The following is a 22,686-nucleotide window of genomic DNA, read 5'->3' as shown; positions in this document are numbered from 1 at the left end:
TACACGTAAGATTTACAAAAAGTTGTCCTCTGAGGGAAGAGTAAGACGAATAGAAACCTCAGTCACTGAAGTATTCCACATACTCTGGATTCTAGGAGGAGTGTAGTTCAATGCAAATCTTTCTACAACCACTTCAAAGAGTCTCTAAATTCTTTCCTTGTGCTGGAATGCTCTAATGATGGCTAAAAAAAACCAAGTTGCAGGTACTTAATCACCTCCCTGGTCAAAAAGGGAATAAAATAAAGCAGACCTCAAATGCCCCCAGGGCTTCTTTTGGCACCTTTTGTTCAATTTGGGCAAGTTTCTTCAAGAATAAGCCAAATGTAGAATTAATCATCGTTTTCTTAGTCTGTGAAATACATTGTTCATGCTAATCTATCTTGTAACCAGTGCTGGGTGCATGGCTGTCCTTCCTTCTGCTCTGAGCTCCCAGTCGTTTATCTGTCTGTCCCCGCTCAAGTGTCATGGTAAAGTGCTTCCTTCAGTCCTTGCTAAGCCAGGAACTCCATGTTCTGTTGTTGTGGGGAGAGATCACTAATAGAGATACAGCCTGGACAAAAGTATTTTTGCCTTAATCAAGATAAATATTGTAATGAGAACATTAAAGCACACATATTGCTGGCAATCTGCTGGAGCTGGGAGACTGTAGTGGATTTTATTGTAATGGTTTTTACCATAATGAAATTTAATACATTACCAGGAAAAAGCCATGCCCTATGGTAGGGAGCTGCTTATATTTCGAAACACGTTAGCGTGAAGCTACAGCCAGATCTAATAATAGAAATGAACTTACCTAAAGATGCATTGATTTTTATATTAGGTCATGTTGAGAATTTACGAAGAACATCTAGTCCATGAAACAAAAATCCTCCTGAGAACAGCATTGATTACAAGAAGTGTAATATTAGAAAAGAGGCAATCCTCTCCTCCCAGAATGGTGTGCATTCATATAATGGATTAAGTGCACTATGTAGTTTAGAAAAGGTCATCTTTCAGATAAATGATAACTTTGATAAATTTCAACAGATTTAATCATCCTTTGAGACTTGATCAAAACAACAATGAAGAAATGAATGTAAGAAAATATCTATCTCACTCATATAATTTGCTTATTGAAAACAGGGTTTATTCTAACTTCTGAACTTGTAAATATTATTTCTATTATCATGTACTTGTTCAATAAAATTTCTCACAAAATAAACTACCATCTGTTTAGTACATACTCCAATCATTAGATGGTTTCAAAAATCAGGAAATTCTCTCTTAAAATACCTGGTAAGAGAAGAGATAGAGAATTAAGACAGTATTTCATCATATGCTTTACAAAACCCAGAGATCCTCTTTTCGATACAAAAGACTAAAGAGGGAGAGTTAATTTTTTAGGTTCACGTTTGACAATGGAAATCAGCATTCATTCAATCAACTTATTTTATACATGTGTGCATGTACACAAAAAAACTGCAAACATTTCTTCAGAATAGTATATTTTAGTACATTTCTGTGTTTTCATTATTCTAATGTATGTTGGTCACTCACACTTCTTATCATATTCTTAATGTATTTTGTTTTCAAATATTAGGTTACAGTGTTTATTTCTTTGAGAGTATGTCTCTCGAGAATGTTTTTAATCTGTAAGGATTTCTGGTACTCCTTTTTCTTTTTTCCCCAATATTAAATTGGCATAAGATTTGACTTACCTTTTTCTATTGCTCTGTTTTAAGTAAAACAAGTTTTCACGTCCTTTTAGAAAAGAGTGATGAGCCCTGTTAGCATTTCCAACTTTGTGGCTCTAAAGCGCCCTCTGTTGTTGTTTTCATAAAGTGGTAAAGACTGTAAGGAGTCCTACTTTCTGAGACCTGCTTCCCCTGCTTCTCTTTTTCAGTTCTACAGAGTTCAAGGGAGGCAAACTACAACCTGTGTACTAAATACGAACCTTGGGCCTGTTTTATATTGCTCGCAAGCTAAGAACATTTTTTAGGCTTTTCAAGAGTTGAAAATAAAAAAGGAAAGAAGAGAGAGAGGGAGGAAATAAATATAGGAGACCGCATGTGGACCCCAATAGACCTTGCAAATTTACTTTATGGACCTTTACTGAAAAAGTTTGCCAACTCCTGACTCCCGGACCAACATTTTCCTTTGAGCTTGCTGTCACTATCCTGGTCAGTTTGAATTCTAGTCCTAAAAGTGTCTCCTATTTCAAAGCTTTGACCTGGAAGAGAGCATCTGTTTTATAGTATGAGAGTTCTTAGGATCCGTATCTTACTGTTGTCTGCATGAACCAAGCAGCAAATTAGATCCGGAGAAAGCCCTTCCAGCTTTGAGTGCTATTCTCAGAACACTGCCACACTTTCCAGTTGGTTTTCTCCCTCTGTATTTGCATAATAGAAACACTTAGGGAGAATCAAAATGTAAGCTACTGCCTCTGTCTTCCCAAAATGTCAACTTGATGTCTTTCTTTTAAACTGAAGGATGAAGAAGACTAGGAAAGAGAGGGAACATTCCTCCATTCTCATTATATAAACTAGAATGTAATTTTTTTAAAAGAGCAATAAATGTTCAATAAATGCTTTGTAGCTTGATTTATTGCTTCTTTCCCTCTCATCTGCAAATATTCAATTACTTTTAAAATATGTTAATAAAACAGCAAATAATTACATTTCAATTTATGTACCAATCTACTGTACAATTAAGTTCCCCTCAGAGAAAGCAGAGTACTTCTAATGGGTTAATTCTACATCTCCTTTGATGAATAAAGCAGCCCATAAAGAGTTTAAGGCATTTGACTTTTTTGTTTCAGAATTACTTCTCATGTATGAAGTACAATGAGAACCTCCATAATTAAATATATTCTATGAGAATTCATCCACAAATAACTCTTCAAATTTTCAAACAAAATATAAAAAATAACTCTGAGGAGATCCCTGAGAACAATCAAGACCAGAAAGAAACTGGAAAGCATTTAACTCTTTATTGAAAGAACCAAGGAATTACAATGGTTCAGAGAAGAGACCATGACTTCTAGGGTGATTGTCTTGAGAGAGTGGCATTTTAGGCAGCTTTTGAAAATGAAAAGCTTTGAATTTTGATAATTTGACATGTTTGTAGAGGACATTCTAATACATAAGGCCATGTTAATAAATGTTCACAAATCAGATAAAAGAACAGCTTGCAAGTTCAGACACTCTATATTATACAATTATTCTTTGGCCAAAGCTTCTGTAATTTGATTTTATGTAAGTAAAAAACAATGAATTTCATAGTCAGTCACAACTAAACCTCAATATGTTAACATTATTAAAACCAAAGAATCAAGTCTTAATCACCAGCATATCCAAGAAATTCCTCCTGATTTACTATTTAGACATAAAAAAGAAACAAAAGCATACAAAGACATGAAATTTACCCAGGCTACAATTCATGCACCACTTCTCAAGGGACAAGAAACTGAACTGTTATTGAGCATCTTCCATTTTATCAAGCTTACTGAGAAAGTAATTAATGTGTATCCTTATTTCATGTATATGTCTACTGTATGCAAAAAACTATTCTAGATACTGTAGACAATGTCTCCCTTCTTAAAGAAGTTTGCATAGTAGTAAGGGAAACATACACATTAGCTCAGGGAGGCATGAATGAGATCTCTGCATTTATCAGTGCAATGTCATAAATATCCCTGGCTATTCAGAAAGAGAAAACATTTTCCCTTCCCCCGTCTGATTTTCATTCCTTTCTTCAGAATTCCCATAGTAGTACTGTTCCTCTATTACAGCACTTCTTAAACTATATTATAATTATATATTTGACTTGCTCTGATAACATAGCAAGATATTACGGGCAAAGAATCAGCCATCACCATGCTTTGCCTCTCAGAACTTTGGAAGTACATGAATTCCATCCTTCAATAAATACTTTATTTATTTACCTATTTTTATTTATTTATTTATTTATTTTTTGAGACAGAGGAGACAGAATCTTGCTCTGTCACCCAGGCTGGAGTGCAGTGGTGCAATCTCAGCTCACTGCAACGTCCGCCTCCCGGGTTCAAGCGATTCTCCTGCCTCAGCCTCCTGAGTAGCTGGGATTACAAGGGTGCACCACTACGCCCAGCTAATTTTTGTTTGTTTAGTATAGACAGGGTTTTACCATGTTGGCCAGGTTGGTCTCAATCTCCTGACCTTTTGATCCACCCGCCTCAGCCTCCCAAAGTGCTGGGATTACAAGGTGTGAGCCACTGTGCCTGGCCAATAAATACTTTATTAAAGAAGGAATAATGAAATGAATGCTAACTTTAAAATAAATAATTTTCGCACTTTACAAAGAAGACAAAAATTTGAAGCAACCTTGGTAAATAGTCTTAAAATATTACATTTGATTAGTTGTCATAGTAGGTTGAGGGAAATAAGGGGAAGCAGATGACTAGTACCAACAGGCAAATAAATAAACACAAACATAAAATAAATAATTTTTATAAGTCCTTATTTAACAAAGGAGAACCATCATAACCATAGAAATTACAGCGCTCTAGAGTAGAATGGCACCCTAAAACATCAATTCTTTTATCTTCTCAATCTGATCTTAACAGTCCTCTCTTAAGGCATTTTAAACATTGAAATTATTTTTAAACATTATATACTGCCAAAGGTGACCTATAGTTTATTTTGGCATTATATGTTAAAGTTCAATTACATATTTGTTTTTTCTTTCATAGTCTCGCCATTTCCCCATTATAGAAATAAGAATCTTTCACATATGGGAAACTTCTTTTTTTTTTTTAATAAAGGTCCCATGTCCTCCTTAAAATGAAAAATAATCATAATGAAGTTTATGAATTTTTCCCACTTCTTCTCTCTAATCATTTCTGTAGCACAAAGACAAGTAGATGCAGAAGCTATAGTCAAATATGCCAATTCTAAATCCTGTGTTCTTCCATCTGCTTTTCAGCAAATCCACTTCTCTCAAAGCAATCCCATCTACAAAAGGTGAGGCTTGTGGGTCCATTCTGTACAAAGACCATTCAGCAATGATAAAGGCCCTACTTATTTTATTAAAAACTCTCCTGAGAGACTCACATGGTTTACCCTTTCAGTCTTAGCCAAATTTTAGTGAGTAAAAATAATTAGCATTCAATTGTTGTAAAGACTCACCACCTGTTGGAAAGAGATTTCTGTATTCAGCCTGTGCTGTCCTTCGAAACTGCATTACCTGTTAATAGCACGGTCATTAAACGAGGGGTCAGTCAGCTCAGTTCCTGTATTTGTAAGAGAGGGGCTTTCGAGCTAAATGATTTGTTAGTTTGTTTCCAGCAATAGAAATTGTTGATCACATTATTTTTTCTCCATAGAACCAGAATCTCTTGGAAAAAAATGTTTATTAATTTAAAATTTTAAATATATTAATGAAATATTGTTCTATTCCAGAAGTAACAGCTCATAAGATTTAGCTTATAAGATAAAAGCACACGAAAACATTATAGCAATGTGCTGAGTAACACTGAATTCTTATTAATCTAACTTATTATTGTCTAGATAATAGTTGTAGTTATGTAAGTGATTATGACAGCTTTTATAATGCTGATTGTTAGGGATAATTATGTTATTGTTGTTAAAACAAACTGATGCCAATATCTTAACCAGGGGTTAAATAAGAACATGTAAATGGATGGTATTTATATGTTTGTAGAAAGCGTAAGAGTATTATAGGAATGTGCAAAAAGATGAGATGTCTGATGGGAGATATTTATTAGTGTTTCTCATCAAGTAACAAGCCTCCAGAAATAGTGACCTGCTCAGATCTCAACCTCTGCAGAATCAGATAAGGAACCTTGAACACACTGGAAAGTAACTTTCCATGTAGGTTGTTATAAGACACCTAAATGGATAATGTGTCTTCTAAAACAGCATGTAGTATATATGATGGATGCACGGCATCTCCACATATGACAGGCTTGCATATGCCTCCTATATTATAAAAAGATAGTACTTAAAATCTGCAGTGTCCATAGGAGCATCCTATCAGTACCATACCTGAAGTGACTTACTACTTTATCCAGATTGCAGAGTCTATTTTGTTAAACTAACTCGAAACTAAATGAGAAACCATGTGGGTGGTGCTGCTAGCAGGGGTTGGGCAGGGGGGTAATCTGGAATTTGGAGATAAATAATTCTCTTTACATTGTAATTTTTTGTCCTGAGGTGATTTCCTTAAACTTTTCTCTTTGAGGTTGCATGCTGTAAAATACAAAAAAAAAAAAAGTAAACAATAATAAAGTTTTGTTTTCTTTAACTTGACACACTCTTCATGTCCCATTAAAGATGCTGGCTTTTCGAGATGCTTGTATTTAGCAAAATTGGATGCTATCTGTAGTATTATTATGTTCCCATCTGAGTAAAATATAATAATAATTAAAAATTTTACAGGTTAAAATATGCAATGAAAAATTACATTCAATTATCTTTCTAAATGTAAAAATGAAGATAGAACCTCCTAAAAATATTTATTTTCAAAGAATGATCTAATGACTCATAGGATTTCCATTTTTCTAATTGAAACGATCAAGTGAGGAAATTGGTTTCATCGAAACCAGTTTTTGGCTTGTTAAGATGATGATCTAGCAGCTCATAGTTTTCTAGGTAGTAAGACTTCACATACCCATGTAGAACTCAAAAACCTGGCACTATGAAGTACCAGAATCACAGTAATCCCAGCAGACAAAAAACAGAAAAGTAAGCACTGCATATACTTTTAAAAAGAAACCTGACTTCTCACATTCTTTACAGAGAAGGTCTTAAACCTTTGCAAGATGACGATTTACACTTCCTTTAATATGAAGCTAGTGACGTTGATTAGGTGATCGAAGCAATTATTCCTGCTAAAATAATAACATGCTAAATGCTGACAAAATGTCGAAGGACACTGACCAAAGCAGTGACTTTTATAATTTTCTGATTCTAAAAAAGCAGGCTTAATAAAGTTTGTTTCATCCTTTTCTTCAGTTAACTGTATGTATTGCTCACAGATCACGAAGTCAAACATTCTGTCATTTACTGATAAAAAGAGGAAGTTCAACTAAGTTCAAATGAGGGATTTATTCAAGAAGGAAGTTCCGGGTCAGAGTAGATTCGGCTTAAATGCCTCATATTTTTATATCTAGAACACAGTATAATAACTGATTACAAATATTAGCATAAAAATAAATAAAAGTGACATTGTTTCACGAACATACATAGAAAGAAGGAAATATAAAACATGGGGGGAAAAAGTTAGCTACTTTCTAAAGAAATCAAAATGATGCTGTATTAGTCAAGGTTTCCTTAGAGGGACAGAACTAATAGGAAAGATAGATAGATAGATAGATAGATAGATAGATAGATAGATAGATAGATAGATTAGAGAGTTTATTAAGTATTAACGACCAGAAACCCACCCGATTAAGGGTGGATCTGCTTCCACAGTCCACTGACTCAAATGTTAATCTCTTTTGGCAACACCCTCACAGACACACCCAGGATCAATACTTTGTATCCTTCAATCCAATCAAACTGACACTCAGTATTAACCATCACAGATGGTTTCCAGTATTAGCTGGGGAATACCAGAATTTTTCAGAGTTGGAATATAAGCTTACTTATCAAATCCTCTCTTGAAATTTTAATTATTTTAATTATTCATTACATTTCATGTTTCAAATGAATGTCAAGAAATTATTTTAAGTAAATGTGAATCCCAAAGTTGAATTAAAATATAAATTCCAAAGTGAATAAAAATAAACTCCTATAGCACAGTAACCTATTTTTCTAAATTAAGACCTCTCAAAAGCAGAATTTTAAATCATTTGCCCCAATCTTCAAACATAGAAAAATACCATATTAAAACATCTTTCTTTCATACTGTTTTCTGTCAAGCTGTTATATAATAGCTTGTCATCATTTACTTGCCAATGTTGAACAAATATTTAACACTAAAATTATTTTGTAGCATGCCATGGTCATCCCAAATATAATTCTTACTGCTGAGGACTTTATCATGTAATAGAAGACAAACTTCTTCAGCTAATTTTTTTATTTTATTTTTTTAATACGGCATCTTGCTCTGTTACCCAGGCTGGAGTGCAGTGGTGTGATCTCGGCTCACTGCAACCTCAGTCTCCCAGGTTCGTGCAGTTCTCCTGCCTCAACCTTCCAAGTAGCTGGAATTACAGGCATGCACCACCACGCCTGGCTAATTTTTGTATTTTTAGTACAGACAGCGTTTTGTTATGTTGGCCAGGCTGGTCTTGAACTCCTGACCCCAAGCAATCCACCCATCTCGGCCTCCCAAAGTGCTGGGATTACAGGCATGAGGCATCACGCCTGACCCAGCTACATATACTTTTTACCCAAACCCACTCCCTCACATCTGACATATCCTATCTTTGCCTTTCCAAATATTACAGATGCATTCTCTTGCAATGATGCTTCCTTGCCTGTTTCATCTGAAATAAAACCCTCCTGCATGTTGAAATACTTGGCATAAACTCTCTTTTTACCTTAGACGAATGCTGTCTCTCCCCTGAATACACCATTTTCTCTACAAAAAGTTCTAAGTTCTATAGGTATAAAAGCTTCTATACTCAAGTAATCTAGGTTCTGTTCTATCCCTACACAAGGAGTGTATATAGACTTGGAGAGGAAAAAGTAAAAGGAATTGATCATGCCATTATTCAAACTGTAGGCACACTCCTCACCACTTGTAATTCACAATGTGGTGGATGATGATGATGGTGGTGATAGCTGGACAAAGAGGAAAGGAGATACTTCTCCTCTACATGACCTTGATATTGCTTCACCCATCATTCCCCCAAAAAGAATACACAGTAGTTTCCAGTGGTAGAGTAAGCTGTTCTTCATTGAAATTTGTACAGAATCCAAGTATGGGAGTCAGATTAGCAAAAACAACCTGAGCCAGATAACTGGCTCTCATGTACCACACATTCTCCAGGAATCCTAATCTGAGACAGTGATGAGATCCCACTTCCCCTTCAGTGTCTTATAAATTTTGCAGCTCCTGTCACCTACTTTCAAAGGCTTTTCTCCATCCGGTGTCTGCTGGTATGCAGTGGAGACAGAGAAGCCAGGATCTCACTGTCTGTTGGTTGGGGATATGAGGTTTTCCGCCTCAGGATGTAGCTTGAATTATCTAAAGTATCTAAAGGGAAACATCTCTCACGCTATGAGAATTAATTTCCTTGAAATAATCTAAGTAAGGCATTAAAATGTTTCCTGCTCAGATAAGTTAATCTCCAAGAATGACACCAACAAATTCTCCCACCTCGTATGCACGTGCTACTCTTCACATCAAGAGGTGAAGCTGATGTCCTGTCCCCTTGAATCTAACTTTGGGACTAGCTTTAACCAATGAAATGCACCAGAAGTGATATTCTGGGACTTCCCAGCTGAGGCCTTAAGAGAAATGTCAGCTTAATTTCTCACCTGCTGTAAGAGGCTCAAGCCACATGGAGAACAGGAACATACTTGTCAGCAACCCCAGCTGAGCTATCAACCACAACAACTGCCATCAACATGAGGCAGCCCTCTTGGACATTCTTGCCCATCCAACAGCCCTCTGGATGTTGCCAATCCATCATGTGAAGCAGGTGAACCACTCAGTTAAATGCAGTCAACTCCTCAGAATTATAGCAGCTGGTAAAGCTGATTGTTGTTTTAAGCCACTGTGTATTGAGATAATTTAACATAATTTTGACCTTATATCTCAGGAGATTATTAAATGCATAAAGTAAAAAAAAAGTTTTAATTAATTTACTATGACTGCCTCTATGTACTTTCATGCCAAAATTATTCAACAGCAATGTTAAACCAGAAAATAAATCATTACATTGAAATATGATTCTATATAAATTGAAAGTGATTAATTAGTTTACGTTCTTGTACTCCACACAAAATCATTAGGTTTAGGTATTTTTAATGCTTAACAATTAATTGGGACTTCAGGAAAGGCCAGTAACTAACATTGTTCTTAGCTGCCCAAGTTCTAAATTAATTGAACAATAAGTAAAGGAGTTAGCCCATAAAGAGAAAAACATAATTTTTATCATTGAGAAAGCCCATATTGAACTAAGTGGTCACACGGAATAAAATCTCAAATTCAAAAATTAGATAGAATTACCCATTCAGTGGCCAAGTGTGGTGGCCCACACCTGTAATCCCAGCACTTTGGGAGGCCGAGGTGGGTGGATCACAAGGTCAGGAGTTTGAGACCAACTTGGGCAACATGGTGAAACCCCGTCTCTCCTAAAAATACAAAAATTAGCCAGGCATGGTGGCACACACCTGAGTAGTAGTCCCAGCTACTCAGGAGGCTGAGGCAGGAGAATCATTTGAACCTGGGAAGTGGAAGGTGCAGTGAGCTGAGATGATGTCACCGCACTCCAACCTGGGCAACAGAGCAGGACTCTGTCTTAAAAAAAAAAAAAACAAACAAACAAACTATGACTACATAGTATTCCATGGTGTATATGTTCCACATTTTCTTTATCCGGTCTGTCCTTGATGGGCTTTTGGGTTGGTTCCAAGTCTTTGCTATTGTGAATAGTGAATATTATTCACAATAGTGCTGCAATAAACATACGTGTGCATGTGACTTTATAGTAGAATGATTTCTAATCCTTTGGGCATATAACCAGTAATGGGATTGCTGGGTCAAATGGTATTTCTGGTTCCAGATCCTTGAGGAATCACCCTGCTGTCTTCCACAATGACACTGTCTTCCAATGGTTCATCTATGTGGTTGCAATAATAAGATTCCCTTTCTTTTATGGCTGGATAATATATCATTTTATATACATATATGTATGTCAATATACATACTATATTTTCTTTATTCATTCATCCATTTATGGATATGGGTTACTTTTGTATCTTGACTGTTGTGAGTAATGCTCCAACGAACATGGAAGTGTCCACTGAGATACTGATTTCATTTACTTTGAATATATAACCAGAATTGGGCTTGCTGAATTGTACAGTAGTTTTAATTTAAATTACTTTTTAGGAACTTCCATCTTGTTTTCCATAATGGCTGTACCAATTTGTATTCCCACTCACAGTGTGAAAGTGTCTCCTTCTCTTCATACCCTTGCCAATACTTGTAATCCCTTGTCTTTTCAACAACAGCCATTCTAGCAGATATAAGGTTATATTGTACTGTGACTTTGATTTGGATTTTTCTGATGATGAGTGATGTTGGGCACTTTTTCAGGTACCTTGGACTATGTGTATGTCTTCTTTGAAGAAATGTCTATGCTGGTCCTTTACAAAAAGTGGGTAAAGGACCAGCATAGCAATGGTACTCAATAATTACCACATTATTATTATTACTATTATTATTGCTATTGAGTTATGTGAGTTCTGTACATATTTTGGATATTAAATCCTTACCAAATATATGGTTTGCAAATACTGTTATCCTATTCTGTAGGCTGCCTTTTTATTTTATTGATTTTATTTTTTGGCTGTGCAATTTGAAGTAGTCCCACTTGTTTATGTTTGCTTTTATTACTTGTACTTTTGGTGTCACACATAAAAAAATCATTGCCAAGACCCATGGCAAGGAGCTTTTCCCCTGTGTTTTCTCTTTTAAAAACTAAAAATGGCATTCTAGTCTATGCCTCAGACTTCTATAAATTCAGCTTAGCCTAGAAAACTGAACAACCTACACAGTCTCCAAATCAGAATACGGTGACCCTATCAGAAAACTTCCAAAAGGCAAGCTATCATGAGCTGGCTGCACTCCTCTTTCTTATTCTTTCACATTTATATCCCACGTTGTCCTCTGAATATGCAAGTTATGTCACAGGTCCTCTCTTAATAAGATATATCTAGTAATTTCTCCAGAATGGGAGAAGATGGTACTGAGCCATCAGTACATAGCCTTTTACAAACAGAATTCATCTGCAGCTCAATTTGAGAATAAGGGTATAATCTATGTTCAATTATGGGAGCATGAATCTCTAACTTTAGCTTACTTAGTACCTACTGCCAACTCATCGGATTAGTAACCCAGAGGCTACTCAATAAAGCAGCCTCTTTTGACTGCCAGGGAGGACCTGGATCCTGGGAAATGCTAGAAACCTTAATGAGACAATTAAAATAAAATAAAAATCTCTGGTCCCAAATGTTTTTTTGAATTTAATCATTGCCTTTTTCCTATTGTTTTTGTTCTATTTCAAATACCTGCTACACTAATCATAGCCGTTGCTACATGAACTTATGTTTGTCTCAGCAAAAACATCAATAATCTGCAGCAAAATGCACAGCATTTTATATCTGCATGATGATCTAAAAGATTAGTTCGTACCAATTAATGAACTAATCATCACTTAACTCACATATGGCTCGCTCATGTCATAACTAAAGCAGTCTTTGGGATAGTGAACCAGCTGGCAAAGAACCAGACTTGAAATATGACAAACCCGGGAGAGGCAACCCAAAGCAGGAAACTGGAGGCAGTAAGGTGTCGGCTAATGCCATAATGCCATGGTCAATCATCTGGTAGGTTCAGCTGTAGCCAGGTCAGCTAGATGGAGGAAAAATGTGAAGCAGAAACTTGCTTATTATAGAGGTGCAAGTTGACTAAAAACAGAATAATGCTACTCAATAATTACCACATTTTCCCCCAGCTTCTCCCCGACCAGACACACATACACTCACATCTAATAGCAAATGGCTATCTGGCACGAAGGTCTTTGGTCACAAGACAGCAAGCAGAGTCCAGCAAATGTAGCCTGGGGAAGAGCCCTAAAAACACTCTGAAAATCTTCACTTCGCTTCCCTCGGTCTCAATGATGTTTTCCCCAAAGGATTAATTAAGGTTCTCCTTTCAGATCCAAGAACCCTTCTAGGTTACCAAGAGATATTCTCTTTTTCTCAGACCAAAAACAAATGTTTTAAAGTATTTAAAACTAGGAAAGGGGGAAAAAAGTTATTTTCAATCTTTGTAAATGTCTACTTGCATTCACATTTTTTCTCTCTTCTCTAAAGTTTTTTGTAACATGTGCTAAAAGTAAACCACTTGGCAAAAAATATATATATATATTTATAATATATATAATTTAAATATAAATATATAATATATATAATATGTAAATGTATATTTATAAATATAAATATATAAATAGATATATATAAATATATATATATTTAAGTCTATAGAACAAAAGAAAAGCCGATTGAGGAATGTTGCCCGCTTCCACCTCTGAAACATAGTAAGCTACCAACTCTTGTTATATATTGTCAGCTATGTTACTGCATTTACAAGAGGAGAAATGGGACATGTTCTAAAGGCAGAAGGATTTAGACTAGACATTTGTATTTATACAGCACTATTGACAAACTGTTAAGCTTCTTTGTAAAAATGACTTACATCAAGTCAGTGTCAAAATTGTTGTCATCAAGCAGTGCATACAGCTGGCTCTCGTCCCTAAATTGCCCTTGTTACACATTTGCTTTCTTTGTCTTTTCATTTTATTTTAACCCTATAGGTTAATTTTGACTTGTCCTCTGCCTAAAACCCCATGATCACCCCATTGCCTTTCACCGCCTGAAGACCGAGGCCCTGTCCTGAACCCTACCCAGCAAAGGAGACCTATGCCTACAGACAGATCAATTCTATGAATAAGCATCACTGTCCACTTGGCTCTCTGTATCCCCTGCTTTCTGGTTTACTCACTATGGACTTAACTGGAAATGACATTTTTCTGCCTTGTAAATTAGACTGCAACACTCCTCAAAAATTGAACCCCTCAACTCACTATCCCTTTACCGTCAACTGCAACTTAGTAACAACTCCTATGTCAGTTCTTCCCCAGAGAATAGGTTCTGTACTACCACCTAGCTCCCTTCAACTGTATCCCACTGGAGAAAAAAAAAAAAAAAATCATTATTTGAGCATGAGTCACCCCAAGACATGACACTGTGATAGGTAAAAATTCTAAAGATGTCTCCCACAAGATATCCATCCTCTAGTTATTCAAACATGAATCTAAGCACTACACTACACTAACCTTAATAGCAGATACAATTAAGGTTACTGTGAGAATACAGAAATCTGAAGTGCTTTTTCTATTATTATTCACTCATTCAATACTTCTGACACCAATGTGAGGGGGCAAGGGGAGGGGGGCATTCCCACCTACGCCAGGCAATTCCACAGAGGTATCTGCAGCAGACACTAGCTGGCTGTCCTCTAAATCAATTCTGACACTATCTACCTGGAAGCAACATGAGATCCCGCAGGTTGAGGGCTCAGTCCCATGAGACTGCCACTACCTTTCATGCCAATCACGAGCCTCAGGTTGTTTTACCTTTGCTTCTGACGAACTAGGTTCCCACAACTGCTTTCTTGGGTTCTATTAATATACTACAGCAAATGACAGCACTCTGCAACACACATACATTGGTTTATTATAAAGAATATTTCAAATTATATTGTAATATTATAATACGCCATTGCAATATTATATAATGTAAAATTGCAATAATACCAAATAGAATATGACGAAGAATACGGATGAACATCCAGATGGAAGGGATGCATAAGGTGAGGCATTTGGGAAGGGGCACGGAGCTTCCATGCCCTCCATGGGTGCACCACCCTCCCAAATCCTCCAAATGCTCAGCTATCCCCAAGCCATCAAAACTCAGTCCTTTGGGGGTTTTAATGCAAGTTTCATTACGTAGGTGCGATTGATTAAACCACTGACCATTAGTGGTCAACTTATCCTTTATCTTCTCTTCCAACCCGGAGGTTGGTGATGGGATTAAAGTTCCAACCGCATAGTCATAGCTTGGTCTTTCTTGTGACCAGCCCCAATCATGAGGCAATCTAGATGGCCCCAATGAACAGGCATCTCATTAGCATAAAAAGGACACTCTTACCACTCTGGAGATTCTAAGGATTTTAAGAGCTGTATGCCAGGAAATAGGACAAAGACCAAATATATATTTCACAGCATCACAGTTACTAATCACCTTAAACAGGGAGCTTATCCTGGATTATCTGGGTAGGCTCAGTGAAATTCCATGGTCCTTTAAAATCAGAAAAGAAAGGCAGAGAATTGGTTTTAAGAGATGGAGTGATGGGAAAAGAGGAAGAAAAGAGAAAGTCAGAACAAATCTAATCCGAAGAAGGATTTGACTTCAAGTTGTTGCTGGCTCTGAGATACAGGGGCCCACATGCAAGGGCCTGAGAAGGACCTCTAGGAGATAAGAGCAAGCCCCAGCTGACAACCAGCAAGGAAATGGAGACCTTGGTACTAAAACCAGGGAACTAGACTCTGTCAACAACCTGAAAGATCCTAGAAGCCAGTTGTTCCCCAGATAACAGCCCAGACCACTGACGTCTGGGTGTGGTCAGCCCAGACCACAGCCACTGAATCCTGGCTGTGTGGCCTATAGAACTGCAAGATGATAAATTTGTGTTGTCACTAATGTGGTAATTTGTTATGGCGGCAATAGGAAACTATTACAGATAAAATTTACTCATACAATTGTTTGTGAAAAAGAACTATTTCTTATAATTCTTGCCACTACTACACTACTAGAAGCTTTTTTAAAATCAAACATGTTTTAATTCATTAGACATTTATTGAGAGCCTCCTATATCCAAAGGTCAGCAGGTAAGAGTCTATGTATCTATCCTGTCTATGAATGTATCCTGTGTGAAAGATAAACTGGCCCCCATAGGATAAAGCATAAACAATTTAACAGAGCACACACAGTGTTCAATCATCTGGCTTCTGCCTATCCTTCTCCACTTGTCCTCTAAGACCCAGCTAGACATAAAATCAGCTGCTTTTTAAGCCCTTGATTTCCTTTCATGCCACTGAAACTTGGAACTTGCAGTTTCACACCTCAACTATGGCTTTTTCCTCTGTCTAGAACACAGCTTCCTTAGAGATCCAGATGGCTCTCTGATTCCCCTTCTTCTAGTTTTTGCCGTATTTTTCTGTTTAAAAGAACCCTACTCTTGAGCACTCTATTGAACATTGAAAACTACCACCATTTTTGCATTCTTAATCACCCTCATTTCTGCACAATTTCTGTTCCATAACATTCAGCAACTTCTAATGTACTATATTTTTACTTATTATACTTCATGAATGTATTATATCTATTAGGTGTTATCGCTGTTTTTCCCTATTAAACATAATCTTCACTAGAAAGTGAGTTTTATTGATTTTGTTCACAATGAATGAAAGTGACTTTCATTGATTTTGTTTGAATCCCCAGCACTCAGAACAGTGCCTGGCTCAGAGTAAATAGACACATTATCAATATCAGTAAAGCGTTGAATGAATCTTATCGACACCACATATTTTTTCAACAGTTATTCATAAGACAGAGTCTGATAGAACCCAGTAAGTAGGTGTCTGTGTAAAGTGGAGATCTAAAAAGTCCACAACTTACCTTGCTCAGCTCAGGAAGCGGGCCTAGGACTTTGAAATTGTCAAGTATCTCTTATATCCAATCTTCTTCTTGGACTGGTCTGGAAATACGGAAAGCATTGCTCAGCAGGTATTGGTAAAATGAGGTCAATCTTGTATATATAAAATCTTACCAAAAATCAACACCTTTCAAATTCCTAAAAGAAAATAGGACAGTTTATAAGTCTCACTCATAAATTCCTTTCCCTAACTCTCCCTTTATGTTTGGAAAAGTCATAAAAATTATGCTTAATTGAATGAAGTATTTATGACTTTTCTACTGCCATTCCGTTGGCTACAACTTCCTTTCTGAAAAAACTTCCAATTCATGACTTAACATTTTTTGTCTTTTTTTCCTCAAACCATTTTTACCTTGGTGTTCATACGCTAGAAACACAGAGATGAAAAGTAGTAAAAATTAGAGACAACCTTCTCATTGTTCCACATACAAGTTGTTCACCTTGAGATTATTATTTAACATTTTCTAATTGTTGATTGATTATTATAAGTTGCACCAAGAAGAAAACAGTTTGCAAATAGCTGTTAAGCACTTACAAAGCCACACATTGCTCCTCTAACGTGCGCCAAGGCCACAAATTGATATTTATAAAACTTCAAAAGTGTAAGGAGTTTTTCTGGGATATGTGGCTGAAAAGTACCAACACTGTCTGTGACAAGGAGCTAGTGTGCTTACCGGTCAAGAAATTCTAGGTCATGCTGGCATCGAACAACATGCTTAAACTTGTCCATTTAGTAGTCTACAGTTTGCCAACTTTATAAAGGAAAGGTTTATTAAGGAAAAAATTTCAGCTGCTCCTTCTTTAGCTTTCTGTATCTTGTCCAAAGCAGTTTTGCCAAAGCCAGAAGTTTAAGGGCTGGGCTCAATTTCTCCATTTTAAATAGGGACCACAAATAAAACTGTCAACCAGTAAGAATAAATGTAGTGAGCTTTTTGCTCAAACTGGTAGACTTCACTTGGTTAGCAATGCCAGAGCAAATACATCCATAGGGCCGATTCAATGACTGACAAATTTTGTCTTGATCCCAACAACAGCAAGTGGAAAAAAATCAGTCCTCAAATCACCTCATTGTGGCTTTGCATGTGTTAAGTTATGCCTGCTGCTGCAACCTAAATAACAGCTATTTCAGACATGTTTTCATCCTAAAAATCCTAAAATGAATCTAATCACATAATTTCCCATCTAACAGCACAATACGCAAACATAACCAATTTTCCTATAAAAAGCTGGAAGCACAGCAGATAAGCAGAGATAGTTTGAAATTCAACATATTTAGGCATGGGGAAACAAAAACAGCAATTTATTTCAAAAATGCATGATTTAAAAAGCTTCAATTTTTTTTTTAAAGCTTTTTTAAAAAGCTTCAAATTCACCCAACAAATTTCATTTCTAAAGGTAATCTTAACAGTCTGAAAAATTAGTATTAGATACTTCGAAGGATACTCATAGTAGAACAATTGCTGTGATTGCAAAAGCATCTGATTTTTGCCTAAGATAGTAGTTATCAACACTGAGCGTTCGAATCATCTCTGCCACATAGGCCCTAACACAGACCAATTAAACTAGCGTTTCTGGGAGTGAGGTCCAGATGGTTCTAAACTCCAGAGCTGTAAACTAAGGTCTACAAGAAAAAGGAAGGTAATGAGAATTGTGAGACAATGTTTTCTAAACTTGCCTGATAATAATCAGTGTGATGCTTCCTAACACATGCCCGACCTACTGATGCACCAATCTCAGAGAAAAGGCATGGAAATGTATTGTTAAACAGAAAATTTTAAAATAACTAAAAGAGTATAATGGATTATTTATCACACAAAGGATAAATGCTTCAGGTGATAGATACATCATTTACTCTGATGTGTTTATTACACACTGTATGCCTGCATCAAAATATCCCATATACCCCATAAATATATATACCTACTATGTGCCCACAAAATTAAAAAAAAAAAAAAAACAACTCAATAATACTTATCATCAAGAACCTGATCGGGGAGGATAATGTCACTATATAAAGGCTTTAGCAAAGCTCTGTGGAAAACACCTAGAAAAAAAACAAAAACAAAACAAAACAAAACAAAAAACGGCATTTAACATGAACTTCAAGGTTTAAGGTCTGCATTAACCAAGGTAAATTGTAGGACAATCAAAATTCTCAATGCATCAGTAGAAATCCAAAAAAGGTCGAGAAGATGAGGGAGTGGTCAGAGACACAGGGGCTACTCCATGTTGGAGGATGGGGCAGAGATTTTTTTTTTTTTTTGAGACAAAGTTTCACTCTTGTTGCCCAGGCTGGAGTGCAATGGCGCGATCTCGGCTCACTGCAACCTCCCGCCTCCCAAGTTCAAGCAATTCTCCTGCCTCAGCCTCCAGAGTAGCTGGAATTACAGGCGCCCGCCACCAAGACCAGCTAATTTTCGTCTTTTTAGTAGAGATGGGGTTTCACCATATTGGCCAGGCTAGTGTCGAACTCCTGACCTCAGGTGATCCACCCACCTCGGCCTCCCAAAGTGATGAGATGACAGGCGTGAGCCACCACGCCCAGCCGGCGCAGAGGTTTTATGGGAAGAAGTAGTTTGGAGCAAATCTTCTTGTGTCTTCTTCTTGTCTTCTTTTAAAGTCACTCTCTTCACATCAAGTGGCGATTTCCGTTCCCTGTCTTTCGTTGTGTTGACCAGAGCCTGAAGCATCTCTTCAATAGCAGTTAACTCCAACCTCACAAAGCCTGATGATACACATGGTTTTGTCTGGTTAATATTATACAAAACATAGTCCTTGTAAGTATCCGTTTAAGTGGTTTCATTTTATTCAGTGTGTTTACTCTGGACTGTTTTACTATTTCCTTTGTGTAACATTGGGTATAAAAGTATTCTTTTAGCATTCTTCTAACATACCATAACACAAAGAGGACAAAGGCAGGCTTTTCCACTGTGCCATCAAATGACCTGCATAATTTTGTCCCGTGAGTTCCCAGGACATTAGTGGTAATGCCCAGTGGAGCAATGAAGCCTGGTGGGCACAGCAACGTTCCATCACAATCTGGTGGGATATGGTAGCACCAGTAGGATATGGTGACACCAAGGACTATGTGGCAGGGAACACAAAACATCGTACTAGAACTAATGAAGTAACGACTAGACTATTCTCAGACATAACTTTGTCACCATTTGAACAGAACTTGAAGTTCTATCCAGAAGGTGAAGACGAAAGCCAGAAAAATCAGAGAGGTTACCACACTCACATCTGCACCCACAAGTAAACGAGGTTTGAGGATACCTGAATGTAATGAAAGTTTGATTTTTGTTTTCTAAGAAGGATATAAAATAACATATACACTACAATTCCAGTTTTGTTAGAGGAGCTTAGGTGCCTATTTTTAAACTTTAATAATATAGAAGACATGGTTGATAGTGTTTGTTTCTAGGTAATAGGATTGTAAGTTATTTTTAGGGATTTTTATTTCTCCTAATTTCATTTTCTAAATATTCTACAACGAATACTTATTTTTACAATAAGACACAATATTAAAGTTATAAAAAATTTGTGATTGTTCAAAATTAATTACAAGGTATTTGTGGTTTCATAAAGCCTCATCATCTAAGGTAATTTACTGGTTTAAGCCTTTCTCATACCAACAGCTTGTTAAGGAAATAAGTATGCATTTATGGGACTCAAGTTATACCTCCACCTAATATGATAGAGGAATAATTAAGTATTCGTGATCGGAATACAAGGACAAGGGTAGCTTTTTCATTGTTATTGTTAAGTAGAAAGACTTTTCTATAATAATTACCCACGATATGGGTTAATACTTTTTCTCTGTAACTTTATTTTGTTAATCTAGCCTGTTTTGTGATGTATGGCTATTGTCAACATCATTTACTGTGAATAAATACAAGATTCAAGCTCATTAGTTTTGAGACCCAAATCTTAGTCGCCTTCAACTGGCCAGCACATTCACCATCATAGGGAAGGGAATGGTATATGTTGAGAACATTTGTTTTAGTTAAAAATTGTACCTTTTAAAAGCAGAGTAAAAAATATTTGGTTCTATTCAATATTCCCTTTTCAAAAACAAAACAAAACATAATTTCATAATATGTTCCACCACAATCAATCTTTGCATATTAAATATAATGGATTACCCTTTTGAGCTTAGTTAAAAACAGCTCATATATTTCAATGAGTAATTATTAACAAGAGTCCAAAATACTCATCAACTTGTTACATGTAAGAATCACATGTAAGAAATGCCATATCTTGGAAATTTTCATTATAATATATATTTTCTCTTCATCAAGCAAACACTGAAGTTTTTATAGTATTCACAACCCAAAGTGATTTAAGGGAGAACAATTAGCTGCCTGAATCACAGTACCATCAACAGAAACAATCTGTCATGACGCTCAAACCCTAAGTCAGGTGTCGGGTGGCAGAACCATGAGGTAGAGAATTTACCTGCATAGCATCATAAATTAATAATTATATATTTTTTCCTCTTCTTTCTTTCTGATAGGGTACACTCTGAAAGGTGTGCCTTCATTTCAGAGCCAGTAGGATAACAGTATTCATTGACTTAATTGCCTGGTAAAAATTTAATGTAGCTAATTTTATTATATAGAGACATATATAAAGACACAACTAAAATGTTACCATTCAAAGCAATAAAACTAAAATATATAGCATACATTTCATTATGCTGGTGATGAATGCCTATTTTATATATACATTAGCAGAATATTTTTCTGGCCTCATTAATTCTGAAGAGGAGTTTTCAAGATGGCAGTCAAGAATATCCCCACTCTCTGACAGCAAAAATCATCTTCATCATCATCGTCATATTCCTTATCATCATCATAGTATTCACTATCATGATCATCCTAGATACAGCAAATAATCTATAACCGGAAGCCACCATCTGGAATCTTGCCATTGGCTTAGGCCACAGCCATGGCACTTTCCTGCTGTGTGAAGTTAGCATTTTAAGCACTAACCTCCAAAATGAAACATAAAATTAAAGTGGAAATCAGCTAAGATGTTTAAATTATTTTATGAATTTATCTTAAATCATAAGACTACAATAAAAGACATATATTTTACATATGTGCTTTTTTTATTGCTTATTTAGAAGACAAAGGTCAGTCTGCAGCACCTTCTGAGTATCTGTGAATATTGTCATTATTGGTCTACTATTACTAAGTAGCTGCTCATCTGAAAACAACTTAAAACTACGGAGTTGGACATATAAAATGTTGGCAGTCAGGTAAATATCACATCTAGCATTGAGAATAAAAATGGGTAAGTATAACAACAGAGAAAAAAATGTGAAGCGATTTGCTGGAACTCAGTCACAAGCAATACAAATAGGTGGAAAATAACTGCTGCCAACAGAACTGAATGTTCTGTAGTTGTAAGAAATTTTATTGAGCTGTAATTTTAAGCAAAGCCTGTGACAAAATATGTGCCCAGGAGGCATGCTCCAATAGAGATGGGCACTTGAATAGTGACTATAGTGACAGGTATTTGAAGAAGTACAGTTGAAATCCAAAACATATTGCTCATCAGTGAAAATCGGCCTTTATAACCTGATCTTAACATACACATTACACTTACCTCTCAAACCATGCTCATCACATTAAAAAAATAGAATATGTGTGTGTGTGTGTGTGTGTGTGTGTGTGTGTGTGTATCAGGATATACTTATAAGGGGCTAGGCTACAGCTGTGTTGTACATTGCTTAAAGATTAATATTAAACTAATCTTTGTTAAAAGAATTCATGGGGAAGAGTCAACCAAGAATATACAGATAGAGGATCAATTGAAGTATAGTAAATGACTAAAACACGGAATAGTGAGATAATTAAACAACAGTCAATAACAAGGAACTAGACTTCCTTTTGATTCACGGATACTAAATGAAAACCCAGAATCCATAAGCGAAAACAGATAAAGAAGCAGTATCCACAGTAATACTCCCCACGTGCTAGCAAAGTTCAGGAGGTAAAGCAGAGAGAGAGAGAAAGACAGAGAGAGAGAGAGAGAGAGAGACATCCAAAAGGAAGATCTGCTTACTGATATCAGCAAATAAAACGCTTACTTGAAATTCCTATAAATTGTAAGCTATTGTTCTGTAATAATGCCTTTCTTTACTGTTTTGAGGTTTCATTTTATTAAATGTATATAGATGTG

This window comes from Mandrillus leucophaeus, unplaced genomic scaffold (genome assembly GCF_000951045.1).
Source record: "Mandrillus leucophaeus isolate KB7577 unplaced genomic scaffold, Mleu.le_1.0 Scaffold275, whole genome shotgun sequence".
Lineage (NCBI taxonomy): Eukaryota > Metazoa > Chordata > Mammalia > Primates > Cercopithecidae > Mandrillus > Mandrillus leucophaeus.
This window is presented reverse-complemented; position numbering follows the sequence as displayed.